The sequence below is a fragment of the Poecilia reticulata genome, chromosome 3, assembly GCF_904066995.2.
Source record: "Poecilia reticulata chromosome 3, P_reticulata-male-v2, whole genome shotgun sequence".
NCBI classification, from domain to species: domain Eukaryota; kingdom Metazoa; phylum Chordata; class Actinopteri; order Cyprinodontiformes; family Poeciliidae; genus Poecilia; species Poecilia reticulata.
This window is the reverse complement of record NC_088832.1, coordinates 32530609-32550321: the sequence shown is the minus strand read 5'-3', so window position 1 is coordinate 32550321 and position 19713 is coordinate 32530609. Positions and strand designations below refer to the sequence as shown.

The 19713-nt window shown below is 39.1% G+C and overlaps 1 long non-coding RNA gene across 2 annotated transcripts; it reads left to right on the top strand.

Annotated features, from left to right (window-relative positions):
- The first annotated feature begins 911 nt into the window (after positions 1-911).
- On the top strand, positions 912-15052 carry LOC103462917 (uncharacterized). Of its 2 annotated transcripts, XR_014087014.1 has the most exons (4): positions 912-2421; positions 2840-2899; positions 10508-10664; positions 14907-15052. It is a non-coding gene; the product is annotated as an uncharacterized LOC103462917 (long non-coding RNA). The 2 variants fall into 2 exon arrangements; XR_533413.2 differs by lacking the exon at positions 14907-15052 and having other exon boundaries at positions 1433-2421; positions 10508-10849.
- Positions 15053-19713: the final 4661 nt, after the last annotated feature.

Genomic DNA, 19713 nt, shown 5'->3' with positions numbered 1-19713 from the left:
TTAGCACACCTGAAATAAGATAAAATTCACAAATAACTTCAGCAAGACATATGAGTTTGATTTAAGTGAATAATTCTTTACTATTGATGAAAAAGTTCGAGTTCCACTGGCGGATTATTTCACTTGTAACATCAGAAAAATGTCTTGTAACAAGTGAAAAACTCTGCCAGCTGAACTAGCACTTTTTCACCAATAATAATAAATTATTTAAAACAGTATTTAGGCTTCAATTAAACAATTCCCAAAGAGCTATTAGCTGCAAATTTAGCATCAAGTAGATGACAACTTATTACATACAAACCTGAAGACAAGTAGATGTAAAACAAACACATTTGTTAAAAAAAAAAACACGGTTTTGAAATGTAGAAAATGAGACAAAGCTAAATAAATTAAAACATCTGAACACCTTTCCTGCAACCAACCAGTGGCTGTTGGTTTGAGGTTGGATGTTTGGGTCTGAACCAGGAATCAAATATTCTAATAACCTCTGATGTCAAGATGAGTGTTCACATTTTTTATGGAAGAAGCATAGTCTCATTAAAATAAGACTCAATTTAGACATTAAATTGATAACTATTGGTTTTTATTCCGTGGAATTATGTATAAATATATATATTTGTACTTTCAATTTGCCTTTTTCAGAAGAGACTTTAGTCTGCTCAGTTCTGCCTGTTTTGATCTCCTTTTAGAACGAGCTTTTAGGACGTCTGTAGCTTTAAATCCAGGTAAGCTGCTGCTGGCCACGCCCCCGACTCTACCTTTACGCTTGTACATGAAAATAGGTGCAAACAAATTTGCAGTTATAGAACGATACATCTTTGAAAAGCAGTAATAGAGCCTCCTGCACAATCAACCAGAATGCAGTAAGTGGTTTCTGAATGGTAAACAACAAAACACTGCACCAACTGTCCTGGAACTCAGCTTGGATTGCTAGGTAACGGGCTGCGCTTGACTGGGGTTGCTAGGTAACAGTCAGTGCCTGCAGTTGTGACTTGAATTCAGGAGGTTTTTGAAATGGTTCTTTTTCCACACACCAAAAGCATAAACTTCTTGCCAAAAACCTGTTGAGTGTTATTTTTAAGAGTTTGGGGCGTTTTTAGAAGCAGTAGATACTCAAATGGAAGTACAAATACGTACAAAATATGAATTTAGCAAAATAGGTCCCCTTTTGAAGGTCAACAGATAAGTCGAAAAGTAAAGATGACCAGTATTGTTCGTATTAGTCAAGGATTTTACTGGCATTGCGTGAGTTCTCCACATACATTTACATGTGATTAGGATAATCAGAATGAAATTGCATTAGGTTGTAATCTCTGAAACACTGCTATTAAACCTACAGGTCCTTTTTGTTTTTCAGTTATTTCTCCGGTTTCAAGGGGACAGGGTCAAATGTTTGACAATTAGCATCAAAAATCCAACAATTGACAATATTAGCCCCCATCTGACACCACTGAACTCCCCGATCAGCACAACACAGAGGGACGGATTTGCATAATAATAGTCAGAAAACGTTACAGGGGAGATAACTGACTGTGGCCCGCTGGCATTTATCTGGATGCTCCTCTGTATGCTGGAGACGTGCCGCCTCTCCTCAAGGCCTTTAGTGGCTGATATTGTGCTCGGCTCTTGATGGCTGAGAGAGCAGAGCTAATACAGCCGCGCCGGCTTTTACAGCCACATCTATTACTGCCACTAACTGTCCCATTTGTCCTCATGACCAAACAACAACTGAGGGTTCTGGGAAAGGAGGTTGCTTGGTTTTGTGTACAATGCATAAGTTTTTCATTTGGTCATTACAGGCTCCCTCGCTGACACAGTCATTATTTTTAGTCACCATTAAGGGCTTATTGCTCCTTTTTTAATTAAGCAAGTTTCTTAATTAGATGTGCAGCATTGAGGTCTACAAACGGCCCTTCGAGGTAATGAAATAAAGGCCTGCGTTTATGGAGGGAGAATGGGTAAAGGGAGTGTGTGTTTGTATTCATGGAGACGTCAGGCTTCTGCTGCCGGGAGTGATGGCGTTAGTTCATTTATTGCGTTGCGCTGTGATAAATGCGTTTGTAAGGCGAAAAGCCTCGCCACAAGGCGAATACTTTCTTCATATTAGTCACCATTGACATCTTATTTTGCAGTGGCTTGATCTAGTTAGTGCTGTCGCAGTCAGAAGTTGGTTGACAAACGTTAGCATCTGAGCAAGACGTGCTCTGAACAGCAACAGCTGGCCATCACAAAAGGAAGGACATAACTTCCCTCACCACCTTCTGTGTAAGAATTAAAATGCACTTTGTTGAATAACAAATTTGATTTATTTTACTTTCTTAAAATCTGTGAATTTTATCTTCTGAGCTTTTATTTTGAAGATCCAGTTTTGTGCGTACGTGACTTCCTCTTGCCGTTGGAAACGCTGCTGGTGCTTTTTCGGTATTTTCTTTGTAAATATATCTTTTTTTGTTGTAAACTAGAGTAGATATCGTTCACGATATATTCTTAAATGTTACGGTGACACTTGACAGTTATTTTAGGCATAAATATAACGTTTAATGACTATATTTACACATACCCTTTAGTGTTCAGTGGGCGCCATTTCTAGCCCCCCTGTGGTGTGTTACTGTAACTGCGCTTTCGATCAAGTTTATTTGTATAACATTTCAGCAACAAGGCTGTTCAAAATGCTTTATATCATTAAAACACAAAACCAAAAAGTCACAATTACATCATACAGTCACCAATTTCAGAATAAACATTACATTTTGTCGAGTGCCATAATCAAAAACATCAATACATCGATTTATTTTGCCGTTATTTTTTTGCTTATTAAGTTATTTTCTTGCACATGTAGGAGTCAGAAGTGCACATAAGACCAGAGGACAGCAGATTTGTGTTTTATTGTCTTCAGTGGGTGAGTTTCCGCTCAGTTGGGCAACTTTTGAAAACATTTGACAGAAAACAACAGTTTTGGTCTGGTTAAAATTTGGGCTGCTTTTCAGAACATTTGGTGGGTTTTTATAAAGTATTAAGAGGAAAATTCATTTGAAATAATTGTCATTGTGTGGCAGAAAAGTACAAAACCTTTTATAAAATGGTGTGTTATTCCACATATTAAATTTGTTAATTTACTTTGATATGTTCAGAATCTGGATAATGTGATACCAGCAACGATTAGTCATTGGTTAATCAAGTCACAATGTACTAGTGTTTTCATTTATCAGCCTTTTTAGCACATTACCAGAAGTACGTTAAAAGATGCAAATAAAAAAGTAATTCAGTTCCTTTTTTAAATAAGAAAACAAACATTTTAATGCCCAAAAATGCAATTACATATCATTCCTTTAATAAAGCTGAACCAGGTGAAGCTAAAACTATTCCACTTGAGGAGTTTTGGGTAAAACATATTTACAAACAAATGTTTTTTTTTAATTTTTTTATCTTAAATGCAAAATGTATATTTTTTGCACAGTTTTGAGTTAATTACTTCTCTGAAAATGTTTTCTTTTCAGCAAGTGGCCTTTTTTTTAACTATATACATCGTTAACGATTAATTGATTACAAAATTAGTTTATGATTATTTGATTAAACACAATTAATCCAATTAATATCATTGTATTTGGCCTAGAAACTGTCAATCAGATCTGGCAACCTTGATTGTTTTTTGCAGGAGAGAAAATAAATATTGAGCTTGTATACTTCAGTTGACAATCAGTTACTAAATTAGTTAATGGTTATTTCAATAATTGATTAATCACAATTAATCGTTTCAGCCCTAATATATATATTTATATGGATGGCACTAGATTAGGGCTGTTTTTTAGTTTTTTATTTTATGTTTGGGCTGGAAACTGTTAATCAGATCTGGCAACCCTGATTGACGTCTGCAGGAAAGCATAGAAAAGCTGAGGAAACAGAAGCCCAATGTGTCGGTTTTCTGTTGAACCTTGAGTCTGTGTGGTTCTGTAACATCTGCAAGATGTTTTGTTTTTTTTTGTGCGCTTGCATCTGTTAGCAGGGTAATTCAGGCGGTGCGCATCGATACATCACACGCTCTCCAAATTGAGCTCTGAAACACAAAAGGGAAGGGCAAACAAGATGGACGCAGAAATCAATCTCTCGCCTGATAGCACGGAGTGAACGCATATGCTGCCACTCTGAGGAGTGACAAGGCGTCGGCATATGGCTGTATCTGGCTATCTGCCTGTGATGTCCTCCGAAAACAATCATCTCTGACGTGCCGAACACGCGGCAGCCGCAGATAAGGCTGTTTAATGCTGACCAAGCTTGAGGAATATGGACATGAATTGCCTCTTGGAATATGGAAGAAGAAAAGACAATCAGCGCAGAGAAAATATGTGACAAAAACAGCCATATTCACTGCATTTCCATTTATTTCAGAGGCGTTTTAAGCTGCGCAGCAACACCCAGAGCGTGGTTGTCTCTGCTGCAGAGGGAACACGGTGTCTGTGTTACTGTTCCCAAAGGCCAGACTTGATCCCAGCCCAGCCTCCGAGCTGCTATTGATCTGAAGCACATTAGTTCTGCACTGGGGGACTAAACAAGGCCTGCAGAGCTCTGCCACAATCACACAGCAGGCTAAAGATAGGCTTTTGACTGGAGACCTGTGCAGAAACACACACAAAAACATACTGCGGTCTATTTGAAGGGTTTAAACACAACGTTCTGCAGACGTTCCCACTAATTCTGTCTGATTGATAACAGATTGGTTTTGGGAATTCAGCTCCTATTTTCCCAGTTCTCTGAACTTACTTTAAAAATTCAGCTAAACTGGCGTTAGCTCAACCTTACATTTGGCAGATGAAGATGTTCTTAAAAGGTTTTAGGTTGAATCTTAAAAATGTTTTTGTAAGCAGTTAAATTGTAATTTAAAGGGACATTATTATGTATTTTCCAAGCACACAGTTCCACATTATAGCACAATAAAGTAACTAAGCTTCCTTGAGTTGTTATAAAACTGACTAAAGAAATCTGACTTCGTAACTTAACGCTTTGAGATTGGGCCTCTATCTCTTTAAAAAACTCTGGCTCTTTCTGAAGCTCCGCCTTCAGAAAGTCATCACAGCACCGCTCCTCTAGTAACCCTTTAACAACGTTTTTACCAGCGTTTCACTGAGAAGCAGCTCCTATGAGTTCAGCAGCTCCACCAGGTGTTTGCTAATTGCTTCTGGCTAGTCTGAAGGAGCTGAGTGAGGCAGAAGCTTGGAAACTGCAGCAATAATCAAATTAAGTAACTAACTAAAAGTTATGCATGCAAGAACAAAAAAACAGCAAATAAAAAGTTGAATAACTAAATAAATTCAACAATGCAACAAAAAGTTGATGAAGTCAAAGCAAAAAAAAAATGGGATAAAATGTTTTTATTTACCCAGGTTCTGGGTAATATTTCCACTACTTCCTCGGACAACATGGGTTTTTACTTTAGCTGCGCTCTGTAAAGTCACGTTCCCCTGTTGCTGCCACAGGTACATCGTAATGCGAGTGTCTCCAGGTTTTTTTTTTCTTTTTTTGAGCGTATGGCTGCCTTCCAGAACCAGATCTGCTGCATGTCCCTGGAGAGAAACCTGACAGAAAAATGCTATAAGACAAGCTTCAAAGGACACACAGAGATTGCCTCCACCAAACAAACCCCACCCCCTCGCACTCGTTCCCGTTTGGCTTCCTTCATGCATCACATGGGCGAGACGGAGGCATGCAAGTAAGGCAGGATGGAGCGGGTACATTTGCAAGCCGTTCCCTGGAGGGGCTGTAAAATTGCCTCCATTTGGATGGACCGTCAGCGGCCAGGGGGCTCCTCTCCCCAGACAGCCGCATCAGCGCGGCTGCATCCCTCTGATTCTCCTCACCAGCTCCCGCCTCGGGCTCCCGGCCTCGCTGCGTGTGCCATCTGTGCCCGGCAGAAACCCAGGATGAAGTTCTCGCTCCCCCGGTTAATCTTCCCCGCGTTTGATCGGAGTTGCTGCGCCACGAGAGACGGCAAGCAACGCAAAGATCCAACAAAGGGAGAAGCAGAGAGTAAACATGAGCTGGATTTACGCTGAGCTGCAAGCCGACTGAATATCTGGACACAAATCAGCGCCGTTTGTCCTGAAATAAAAATAAACTGACATAAGATTATTGTCTATGATGTAACCCACTGACTGCTGATTCTTTTAGTCCTGCAAAACATTTGTTCTGGTACAAGTTTAGTAGGAAATTTTGGAAAACAAACTGTTTCTGTGCAGAGCATAAAGCAGGGGTGTCCAAACCTTTTGTCATGTGGGCCAAAATCATCACATCAAAAGTAGTCCTGAGCCAAGAAATCAAGAAAACAGAAATCAAGCATGTCCGGTTTACTTATTTATTATAGGACAGGAATGTTATTTATTCCAGATCCAAAATGTAAAAAAGATTTTTTAACGTTTACTGTATTTAAAAAAAGACACCTAGGTCTCAAATCAAGAAAGGGGCTCGATTGAACAAATGTATCTAAGTGTAAGATTTGGGTCACTTTCTTTCAAAATGTTTGCTAAATTTAGCTAAGTTTGATAAATCACATAAAAGTTGTTTTCAAAGCTTTTCAGTTAAAGTCTCTAGATAATCATGGTTCTACTTATTTAAAAACTTCAATATAAAAAAAATCATTAGCATTAGCATTGTAAGAAAATCATGTCTGAAATATTTTACCCTTTAATAAAAAGTTCAAGAAACAAATTTTGTGCCATTCTTGAACTGCAGTTGGGGGCCACACAACATCAGTTAAAGGGCCAAAAATGGCCCCTGGGCCACACATTGGACACCCCTGGTATAAAGCAAAGGAAAAGTCATCAGTTGGAATTTGAACTTAGTCGTAGATTTTAAGCAAATACCTCAAAAACTCAAAATGTTACCAAGTATTTTTAGTCTAGTTTCTAGTGCAAATATCTTAATACTCTTGAAAAAAGACAAAAATAACTTGTAAGTAAATTTTCACCAAGAAACAGGAGCTTGTTACATTCACAAATAGCTTTACTCGAAGAAGTAGAAGCCATAAATAAACAGGCAAAAACAACGATGAAAAACAATTTTAGTCGCAGTTTTCCCGACCCTCACTTCCGACGTCCGTCATGGCGCCTCGGATGATTAAGTGACGTAGTTGTAAAAGGTCAATAGAAAATTATAATGGTTATTTTTTTCCCCCAGAACATAAAACAAGCAGTCTCATTCTTAGGGGCGAAGTGCCACCGACAGCCAGCATCTCTGTGTCTCTGCCACAACTGTTTACCGTGATGATCAGAGGACTGAAGTGGATTTGGTTGGGGGAGAAGAAGCAGCGCTGATGCCAAAATGCTGGATGAGCTTCTGTCTCACAGGGCTTTAAATGCGTCTCACATTCTCGCCTCCGAGGAAACACGAAAAGGGAAGGGAGATCCGGGCTCATGTTTGTTTTACGCTCCCCCTACTCAAAGGGAAATATTCATTAGGTCCTCTTCAGAAATGTAGAAAGCCTGAGAGGCAAATGATGGATGGAGGCTGAGATGGAGTCGAATGGAAAATCAACAATTTGTGTTGGTGTTTATTCGCCTGCACATCCCTTTGTTACCAAACATGATGAGAGAACATCCGTTATTTGGGAAATAATGGCCGTGTTATGGAGCAGCCGGGAACATTAGGGCACGGCGATAGCGTATCTGGGCCTGGTGGGTACATTAGTTTGTAAGTAATGCACGCCCTGAGCTCTGGTAAGCTTTCCAGAGATGTAATATGAGAGCCAAATGAGAGTTGTAGTCATTTCGTGGACTGACGGAGGGGAAATGCATCATCATCACAAACTGATGCATTTACAATAACTCGTTCCAACAAATGGGGAGTAATTCATACGAGTCTCTTTACTGGCCTGCAGACAAGCAGAGAACCAACGAAAAGAGCTGCTGCGTTACGACTCCTCCAATAAATTATCGTTTACAACATCAAAGTGTTTTGGGAGGGAAGAGAAACTGACAATTTAACCGCAACATTACCAAACAACGCTTCGCTAAAGCATTTTTTATGTCACAACTACAGATCTCAAAGTATTTTTTTACGGGATAAAGAAACAGATCAATGCGTAGTTGTCAAGTTAAATATTTTTTACAAGTAAAATCCTTAAAAATGAGCTGCAAATTTGTATTGTCACATGAGTCACATGATCAACAACTGGTGTTACTACTGGCGAAAACATCGAAGAAGAAGAAGAAGACAGGAAGTGGTAGGAGGATGATGTTCTTATTAAACGGAAAAACCGCAATTGTGAAAATTTTGACAGAGTTTTGCATATATTTATAATGGAAACACAGCAGTAACTGTAAGTCCTACCAGATTCTTTCCCCTTGTTGAAGAAACACATTCCCACACCATGTTGCTGCCACCACCGTGCTCACAGATTCAGATCTGTGTTCAGAATTCAAATATTTTGATCATTTTGATGGAAAATGAAGTGAATTTTGGAAAACATCAGGCTCTGCCATGTGTAACATAAATGTATTAAAACCCTGTTGTACATTTTATCTGTGATTTGATTGACAGCGCTAAGACCCGCCTCCTGGCTCTGATTGGTTGTTTTTGACCAGGAACGACGAATTTCCTCAGACAGTAATAGTAGCTCAAGAAGGTGGAGGAGAGTTAATTTTTTCACAGATTACCACAACATGGTGACAGTTTAAGCAAATATGTAAAAAACATTTCTTTTATAAACATTACAAACTGCAGTTTAAGAGCTGCGCGTTTTTCCTGTATGTTTGTTCTGCCGAAGATCTGACAAGGTTAAAATAATGTGTATTTCAGTGTTTTTACCTGACCTGCATGAGAGTTTTGTTTATTCCCCTGCAAAGTTGCAAAAGTCAATGTCAAGAATGTCAAGCAATTACAAAAATAAGTGTTTGTTCGAGAAGAATCTCTCAAGTTTAGAAGAAATAAAACAATAGAGGTCAGAACCAGCAGCAGTTTCAGATGAAAGCTGTGTCACCTGAGAGGGTTTTTTTTCTGTTCACCTCCGAGAGCTCCTTTCTCTTCCCAACATCTCAAGTCCCTTTCATCAATAGACATTCGGCAGCGGCCATCAGCATCTGAGCCCGGAGCTCTTTCCCAATCTCCCCTAAATGGCACCTCCTCCCCAGCCTCCAAATCCCATCCACATCAACCTTCAATCTTCATCCTCCCACTCTCCTGGCTTATTGATTTTCTATTTTCCCTTTCTTTCCCTTCTCTCTTTGCTCGTTCAGCTCTCCCTGTCTTCTCAAACACTTACTACAGTTCGGCCTTTTTGTCAGATATTTTTTTATTCCATATTTTCTCCTCCCTCTGTCTTTACTTGATCTTGTCAGAGTTTCTCCTCTTTGACAAGGTCAAAGCCCCAGCCGTGCTCGGAGCTGCTTAAGGTCCGTAAATGGAGATGTAATGTAATAGAGTGGTGGGGTAATAGAATTCAAAAGGGCTGGGTCTGATCTTGTTAGAGGCGGCCGGCTTGGAAAGGCTCCATCCGGGTCCTCAGGGTCTGGACGGAGAATCTCTTTGAGATCTTCAGTTTGTGATTTGTGTAGAAACAACGTTAGGGATCAAACCAGTCATCGGACCTCAAAAACACGAGGAAAAATCACTGATGGTGTGCTTAGCTTTGTTTTAAAGGCGACTCATTATGCAAAATTTATATTTTTCATGTTTTTGTTCTTCCGTTTTGGTCTCAAGCACTTAAAAAAACACCCAGCCAGTTTTTAGCAATAACTTAATGTTTTGTTTTTTGTTGGTGTCATGGAAAGTGAGCCATTTCATAAACCTCCAGAATGAAACGTCACAAATCAGCCGGCACTGCTTGTTACCTACCAACCTCAGCCGAGTTACACCTGTTACCTAGCAATCCAAGGTGAGCTCCAGCATGTTTGGTCAGCTGGTTTTACCGCTGCATGCGCTGTACAATGGCTGCTGGAAAAGACAAGTGTTTTGTTGTTGGCTTGCCATCCAGAAACCTGTTGCTGGTTGTGCAGTAGGCTCCATTTCTACTTTTCAAGGATGCACAGTTGTTGCAAGGCTTCTGTTTGCAGGCATTTTCATGTGTGACTGTAAACGTGGCCAGCAGCATTTTATTTACATTTAAAGTGACAGAGGCCCTAAAACAGACTAAAATCTCACTATGTAAGAATGATTTTGTGTAAGAACTGTAATGAACATGTTTCGTATCGCCCATAAACCTTTCCTGACCTGTTCAAGGAAGCATAATAGCTCTGTGATACTGCGAAATGAAACTCCTCTTCATCGTCATCGTTCTAACGTAACACTTAAAGGTTTTGGGTCAGAACTGTTTGGAACTATTTGTGTGCCGGATGTATGTGAAAAATGTCAAAAAAAAAAGAAAGAAAAAGCTTTACAGAAGCTTCAACTGCATCAAACGAACCAGAATGAGGATATAAATAAAAGTAACTCAATAGCTCAGATTTCAGCTCATATCAGCTGTTCTTGGTGTTTCTGAAACATTTGCTGCTTTTATTTATTTATTTTTTTGCGTTTTCAGCTCAACAATCACTGGAGTTGACGCCAAACAAAAGCCAAGCAGAGTGGCAGCTCAGTGAACGGAAACGCCTCGCTGATGAGAGGGGTCAGCGGCTGACAGGAAGTCCACGGCAGCTCAAACTGCCACTCGCTGCAAATGTGCTGGGGTGGAGAAACAGGTCAGAACAAACAACACACCAAACACTGAGGTGATCAGACCCGACAGCAGAAAACCACCCCGAGTCTCTCCTCCAGATCAGAAATATGAAGCTAAGCTGAAAAAAAAACACTGCCTGAATATAAATACGTTGGAAACTGGATAAAAAGAGGAAATTTGTTCCCGTACTCCATATTTAGACACAGATATGTTTCCTTTTCTTTATTTCCTAAAGATGTATTGTTGGTAATGACTGTGTCCTGTGTTGTTACACTGATGAAAAACAATAAAAAATGCATTTAAACATAAAATGTATACACATTTTAAAGCTGCTGCTACTTTTTACAAGTTCAATTAAGGAACACAACTTTCCCAAAACACTGTAAAAACTCAATTTAGTTACATTTACATGTCTTTTGGTCTATAAACAGATAAAAACCAGCACACAATGTTTTTAGGCACAAGGGTGTAAAGAAAATGGATGGATGGATGGATGGATGGATGGATGGATGGATGGATGGATGGATGGATGGATGGATGGATGGATGGATGGATGGATGGATGGATGGATGGATGGATGGATGGATGGATGGATGGATGGATGGATGGATGGATGGATGGATGGATGGATGGATGGATGGATGGATGGATGGATGGATGGATGGATGGATGTTGTTTTCAATCCTCTTCCTTTTGCTCAGATTTATTTTCCGATACCTGAGCTGAAGGGTCGGCCATCTTGTTTCTAGCAGCATCGCCGCTAACAGAACTAATCTAACTTTCAAAATTTAAAGGGAAACACAGAGCTAAACGAGAAATGAAATTACTTTACCTAAGTTTGTCTGTGTAGACGGGGACTTGGGAGAAACTTCAAACATTTCCACACGCGCACACACACACACACACACACACACACACACACACACACACACACACACACACACACACACACACACACACACACACACACACACACACCTGCCCTCCTCCCCCTCCCCCCTCCTTAAACCCAGAGGAAATCAGAAACCTGGTGTGGCTGTTTTCAGTGGAACCTTGTTTCTTCTCTTCCTCCTTCCCCGTTTCCTCTCTCTCTCTCTCTCTCTCTCTCTCTCTCTCTCTCTCTCTCCCTCTCTCTCTCTCTCTCTCTCTCTCTCTCTCTCTCTCTCTCTGCATTTGATCCGCGGCCGGGATGGCGAGGCAGGGTGAGTAAATGAAATATTGATCCGCTGCTCTGTGGCCTTGCCTTCACCTTGTCCCGTGCGCTGAGTTACCGACTCTTCCGTTCTGCTTGTAATAGGAATTATTACAGGAGGCCGGGGCGAGTAATTACTTGGCATGGCGGCGAGGGCGCAGAGGAGGGGCCGTCGTATATTTCTTCTAAAGAAGTTATTTACCTCACTTGCTACTACCTTCAACCCCTCGCTGCCCCCTTCCCTCCCCTCTGACCGCCCCCCCGCTGCAGCCATGTCTCTCTTAACCTTAATTCAATTCTGCTAAGCATCATTAATCATACGAGGCATCATGGGAAGTTTATCAACCCCCGGCTGAACTGAGGGGTTGTGAGGCTAACTGAGAGACCGCAAGGGCTGAGGAATGTCAGGGATCCCACCTCGTTTATGTTTACTTCACTTATATAATATCTGCAGGGGCGGTCCTAGCAGGGTTGCCAGATTGGGTGGGTTTACACCCAATTGGACTGCGTCTCGAAGGCGGGGCTATGTCCAACCAGACCTTTTGCACAGGTGAATGGTTGCCAGGGAGATTAAAGGATTTCTCAAACATGCATGAAAGAATCAAGGCAACACTCTGGGTATGTTTTTGATGAGGAAATTACATTAAAACGTGATTTTATTTCCCATAAAACTGCCCCTTTAACACTTTTCAACAAAAGCTGAACTCTATGAAATTTGGGCCTTTTCTGATGAATATAAAGTGCATGTCTCTATTGAACTTTTCTTGCGAAAGTTGCGCTACCCATGACACAGTGTAGATCGGCGACCTTTTGTTGCTGCACTCGGCAGAACACCTGCCTCAGTGACCCGCTGCTACGCTGGAGTTTGATGTATTCCTGCGTCGCCGCTCAAGGAAGCAGCCGTTTGTTTGCGTGATAGATGCGCGGCGGCTGAAGAACAGGGTCCCCACTGCTGCTCTGTGACGTCCCGCTGCATCAGAAACCCACCGAAGGTCACCACTGACGGGGGAGAAGAGGCAGAGGTGATCCATTGTACTTCTGGACGAGGGCTTAACAAGGCAACTTGACTGGAGAGGTAAAACAAAGACAGATAGTGATTAAACCTCCATTGGTTTGGCCAGAAACAACCTTGGATCCTCCCTCCTCCTCCTCTCCAGACGTTTCAGGAATTTCTTTTAATCTGAAGAATTCCTCCTTAATGAAAACATTTAAGAAATACTTTCACCCTTTTTAGTGACTTCTTTTTATCATTTAGAAATAGAGTTGGCTTTGTTAGAGTCAGCCTCAGTTTGATAGGACTGCGCTGTGGAGAATGAAGCGTCCTCTAAACAAGCAGCTTTCAAAGCACAGGCGGCATTCTATCAATGTCACTTTACTTTGGAAGCTTAATTATCCTTAGAAATGTTTGCACGTCACATAAACTCCCACATTTCTCTCACAGCTTTTCACATCGAAGATGCATTCTGCTCAGACACAAAGACAGCTGCAAAATACAGACAGATGAGAGAAAATTCAAGATTCAAAGTGCTTTGTGTGGAGGGAAAAAGAGCTAAACTGTGAATTTTCTTTGTGAAACAGAGGGTCGTGTATGAAGCCAGAGCATGCAGAAATGGTTCCTGCAAAAACATAAATACTTTCTGAACTTTTCAGGTTTTACAACCATAAACTTTGATATTTTTTTACTAAGAAAATCTGAAAACTGTAGCACACCTTTACATTTAGCGTCTTTACTGATTGAAATCCCATGCAATGGATTATCTTCAGCCACATAATTAGTCAATTGATTCCACCCAGATGTAATTTAGTCTCCATATAAACCTGACAACAGATCCGGCTTTTGAAGTAATAATTTAAAAAGGAAAACCAGAGGAAGCCTTGTCAGTAGTTTGCCTCAAGTCCTGCAGGAAACAGAAAACATGTAGAGGAAAAGTGTTAAGGTCAGATGAGCATGCTGGAAAATTGTCACAGTAGATCAACTCCACAGTGAAACGTCAATAAAAACACACTATTAGTGTTTTTTGTTTATATTTTAATACAAATATCTTACCGTTACCTAGAAACCCCAGCCAACTTGACTGGAACCCACACCCGTTACCTTGCAACACAAGCAGATCTCCAGCATGTTTGGTCAGCTGGCTTTACTGCTGTCTGTGCTGTACAATGGCAGCTGGAAAAATGTTTTGTAGTTGACTTAACATCCAGAAACCATTCACTGCTTTCTTGTTGGTTGTGCAGGAGGCTCCACTTCTGCTTTTCAAAGATGTATGGTGGTATATATCCTGCTGAAAAGTTACTTGTAAGTTAGTTTTGTCTTATTTCAAGTGTACTAAGATATTTGCACTAAAACAAGACAACAAAACTAGGTAATATTTTGTGTTTTTGCAGTGTACGGGCTTTAACCAAATCTATTGTTTTATTTTTAAGGCGCACTTTGACACTGTGTGCTTATTTTATGGACTGTTTAGAAATAAAACGTATGAAAGTTATTAAATTGGTTTTCTGTGTAAATGTTTTTTCCATTGAAGTTGTAAAAAGTAGAAGCAGATTTGAAATTGACTTCCATTTCAGGTTCAAATAATTTTTACATCAATGCATCTCAAAGACACCAGTAATTGGAAAAATAGTTGTCTAGAACTTTTTCATCATTATGAAGGAATTATTGATTTACAACAAGCTCCTATATCCTGCTGAAAAGTTACTTGTAATTTAGTTTAGCCTTATTTCAAATGTACTAAGATATTTATACTAGAAACTTGACCAAAATGACTTTGTAAAGTTTGATGTTTTTGCATTGTGTGCATTTTTAGCTTCTTGTTTCCTGTATTTTTGCTCTGATTTCAGTTTTTTTCATCATAATATCTACTTCCCTTGAGTCGTGTTTGGCTCCCTAAACAACAAATCTTTGAAAAAATGCAAAGAGTAAAAATTATTTACTTAAAATACATGTTTCTTTTTAAAAATTAGATTTGAAAAAAGCTTAGCACGTAGCCTCTGAGGTTTAGAAAACGTTTCAGTTCTCAGTTTTTGGATCAATAGGCGAGAACACTCCAGACTTCCCCACTCTCGTTTCAGTCCGGTCTGAACCGCGAAAGGTCAGATTACCTGGAGAGAGGACACAAGACGAAGGGCCAGCTCATGCATTACAGACTGGAGGGAGTTATGGGCTCTTTTTTTGTGGGGGAGTGGATTTAATAAATAACAAATTCCCTTCAACTCCACTGAGGCTTGCTTTGTGTTTAATTGCACTGTATTGATTTTTCTCTCTCTTCGTTCTTGGGTCGGTCATTGCTCTCATTTTGGAACAATCAGGTGGCCAAGGTGGCCCCCAAATGTCATTTACTCCCCTCCTTTTTCACCTTTCTTCTCTCTTTTCTTCCTGGCAGAGTCCTAATAATTTCTTTGTGTTCCACGCGTCGCTTCTTGGGTTGTTTGTCTTTCAAGGTGATCTTTGAGCAGTTTTTGAGGTATTTTGATTGCTTTAACTCACTGCATTTTTGTTGCACTTTGAAATAGATGGAAAGTACTGCTCCTTGTAACCTAAGACAGGTATTAAAAAAACGATTAAGAAACGCATTAAGCAGAACTTTTATAACAGACATGAGTCACTCCACTCCACTTCACAAAGAGGCAGTCTTTAATTACATCTCTTACAGAACAGGAGCGCAGGTTGGCCAAGTGTTTATTATCATAATTTCTTTGTCCTTTCCCATCTTTAGCATCACTCTCCGTATTAATCAAAGTGTCAAAAAGTTTGAAAAACGCTTCAAAAGGTGACTTCAAGTGTTGCAGAGAACATCAGACAACGTGGAAAATAATAAAACTCCCGTTAATCTAACTCAGCCAGCGGCCCTCACCTTTAAATGAGAGTGTGTGGTAAATTATATGTTTTGCGCTGACAGAGGTGCATGCGAAATGTCGCCAATAAAGCTGCAGCATGCTCAACCTCTGCTCCTACGAATCAGGTAGAAAAATCACACGTGTCAACACAGTCGACAGCCGCCTCGGAGCCCCGTCAGAGGACGGAGGTGTATATTTTCATCTAAAAGCAAAGCAATTTGCAGAGATCCTCCCCTTTAAAAGCTGACTTGACATTTCCTGCCATTATGAGCACAATGTGCTCTATTATAGAATGAGCGGCAATTAAGCGCATGTGAAAATGTCAGATGAATTACAGCTTAGTGAGGTTAACCCGGTGACCTGAGGTTACCGTCTCCAACGCGATCCTCCCCTTGGAAACTGTCTGCGCATTTCCATCCGGCCAAACCGGTCAGGTGAAGTTTTTAAGGGAAACAATAAACTTTTAATGAGAGAAGATGGAAAATAAACAGCACACTGCGTTATTACAGGAGTAAAACTGTCAACATGGTTTCAGAGAAAACAGATTAACATCAGCGTCATTGATGCAGTTAGAGAAGAAATCATATGCAGCATTGATAAAAGGGAAATTTTCAATTGATGCACATCGTGAACACTGCAAAAACATAAAATCTTACCAAGTATTTTTGGTGTAGTGTCTAGTGTAAATGTCTTTGACCTTCAGCAACCAATAGAAGCTAATTTTAAGTAAATAATTCCTTAATATTGATTTTAAAAAGTATTAGTTTCACTTATAACATGGGAGAAATGTCTTGTTATAAGTGCCAGTGGAACTACGTTTTCTTTAAATCAATATTAATGAATTATTTACTTAAAACAAGCTCCTACACTGAAAAAAGAGAATGGAGCTCCAACTGAAAGAAAAAATTTAATTTGCATTTAGTTTATACACGTTAGATCAACATTATTAGATTCTTTTTCTTCTTTTGCTCTTTCCTTTGGTTTATTATTTTGTTTGTATTTCCTTTTAATTCATGTAAAGCACTTTGAATTGCCTTGTTACTGAAAATGTGCTATATTAATAAAATTACCTTACCTTGTAATTCAGTTAAATTTGTTAAACTTACTTTATTTACATTTGTTTAACATAACTTAATTAACAACAAGTTGTAATAAATACACAGTTTTTTTAAACGTTGGATCAGTTTTCTTTTTTCATTGTATATCTTGCTGAAAAGTTAGTTTTATGTTATTTCAAATATTTGGACTAGAAACTTTACGAAAGATACTTGGTGAAGTTTTGCAGTGAAACCAGTCGATATTGATCTAAATTGATTCGTTGATTGGAATCAATCATGCTATTTTAGTGTGTCAAAAAAAAAAGCTTGAAACTATTGAATTAGTGGGTTCAATTAAACTAGCTTAGAAGCTACACTGGACAAAGTAAACAGTTTGTAAATAGGTAACATTGCTAAAAATAACTTGTGGGGTGCCACAGGGATGAGTGTTCAGCCCCAAATTGTTTAATTTGTATAGAAATTAAATATTCAAAGTGCCAGACTTAGATGATACTAGTATCTTCTGTCCTGGAGACAACTCGAACAAAAAAAAAATCACCACTACATTTAGATTAAACTAAATTCATGATATTTGGAAACAGCAATAAACATGTTGACTTATAATGAGTCCTTGAAATAAAATTTCTCACTCATCGCAGTGCTGCTACCATCTCTGCTCCTTTTGCACATTTTCCGTCTGACTTTTTCTTTCCACTCAACTTTTCTTTATCACATCAAATTATCCAAGTAATCCAATTATCTCTCTAACTTACTGAGATGCACCTGTACCTGTGATGATTAGATATTCATATATTTGTGACGATATATGCAGGTACTAACTTGTATATAAATCACAAAGTGTGTCCCTAATGGTTTAATAAACAGAAGCATTTAAATTTTTACTGATATGAAAGTAAAGTGGTAGCAGATTAGGTAACCTTCTCCTGAAGATCTGTGTTTTTTCATCTTTGGAGATTTTACTGCTCTTCTTTCTCTGCTTCAGATTCAGTTCTTTAATGTTGAAAAACATTGAGACGTCACTGTTAACCATCTTTCACCAGTGTTATCTTTCAGTCTTTTGAAAAAAATATGTTTTTGATCTTTTCTTTTCTCAGACTGATGCATATCAAATAATGATTATCCCTTTCATTTGGATAATTTCAGTTGTCTGCAAAGATTAAACCTCACCCTTTAGTGAGGCGGCAGTGCTGACCAGCTGCATAAAATCAGAGGTGCATTTAGTGTAAATCAGGAATGCTGCATCTAAATACTTCAGTTTGTGGAACAGCAGTTTTCAGTATTATAAATTGTTTAAATTAAATGGACTCGCCCCATTTGTCACCAGGACGTTCTGCTAAAGAGTCCAGCAGAGGATCAGGCAGTGCATAGACATGCACTGCCTGTGTATGCACTGCCTAGACATACACATAGACACTGCATAGACATTTAAAACATATTTATTTGTTTTAATTAACAAATAAATATGTTATTTATTAGCAGGGAGTCTGACTGCTGCTAATAAATAACATACACCTCCACAGAAAATTATAAAAAATAATTTGAGGTAATTTTTTCATCAACGAATAACTTTTATGAAAATAGCTTTTGCTACTTTGTGCACTGGGTTTTGCAAATAGCTAGTCTGGAATGTGTGTAGCAAAGAAGCTCGGTTTTGGTCTAATTGAACAAAAACAAATAGATTCACCTCTTAAAGGTGACTTATTATGCTTCTTTGAACAAGTTCAGATAACGACACATGTTCACTACATTTTTTTGTGCACAAAATCATTCTTAGATAATGAGATTTTAGTCTGACTGAGCTGTTTTAGGGTCTCATAAGTACTAATAAGTTGCTGCTGGATCCGCCCCGCGACTCACACATGAAAATGGCTGCCAACAGATGCACAATCATACAACCGCACACATTTGAAAAGCAGAAGTGGAGCCTCCTGTACAACCAACAGGAATGCAGCAAATGGTTTCAGGTTGTTGAGTCCACAACAAAAAACTAGTTTTTTTTCCCCCAGCAGCCATTGTACAGCACATAGGAAACAATTAACTGTAACACATACAGTAACAACAGGATTTAACACATAATTCCTGAAGATTATTGAATTAATGAGCTACAACATTTCATTTTCCTTTAGGATCAATAAAGTATTTCTAAAGTGAATAGAATACAAATTGAAAACCAGCTAACTAAATGTGGTGGAGTTCTGCTGGGGTTGCTAGGCAACAGTGTTTGTGGAATGTCACTTAATAATCAGGTTTTTGAAACGGCTCATTTTTCAGATACCAAAAAAAGAAAACGCAATCTCAAACCCACAAAGCATTGACCTATTGCCGGGAAACGCTTCTCTTTGCCACATCATACTTATGAATACCCCAGGAAAACAGGGAGTCATGGATAACCAAACAAATCTTAACAAAACCAAAGTTTCACTTAACCTGAAAACATTTAATCTCAACAAATCTTCTTTACAAATATTATATCCTCACCTACATAGGTTGAATCAAAGAAAACATGTTAATTTCCTCTCCTGCTAACATTTATTGGTCTTTATTTACCACAGAATATTTCTTTTCGCATTTTATTGCCATTAAAAAGTTGTAGCATTGAAATAATTGGGTTTCTGACCATTAATAACCGGGGATATTAATGCTCATCAGTCCCACAGGGACTGATGAGCGGCTGCACAGAAACCACAGTGGATCAGATCACATTTCAGATCCAAACAGCAAACATTTTCAACTGGTTAAAGTGGCAAAAAATAACAAAGTAAACAAGCAACATAAAAACCATTCATACCACTGCATGGATTTCATTTGCACCAAAAGAAGAAAGAAAACGGTTTATTTCCACCCTCTTACCTCATACTGACATACTAATCATCAACGACACATTTCCAATGCAGTCTCCCAGAGGTCATGCCTCTTTAATTATCCAAACAGGTCAAAGGTCGCAGACACTTATCATGTGGGGAAAGGTCAAAGGTCATCGAGCG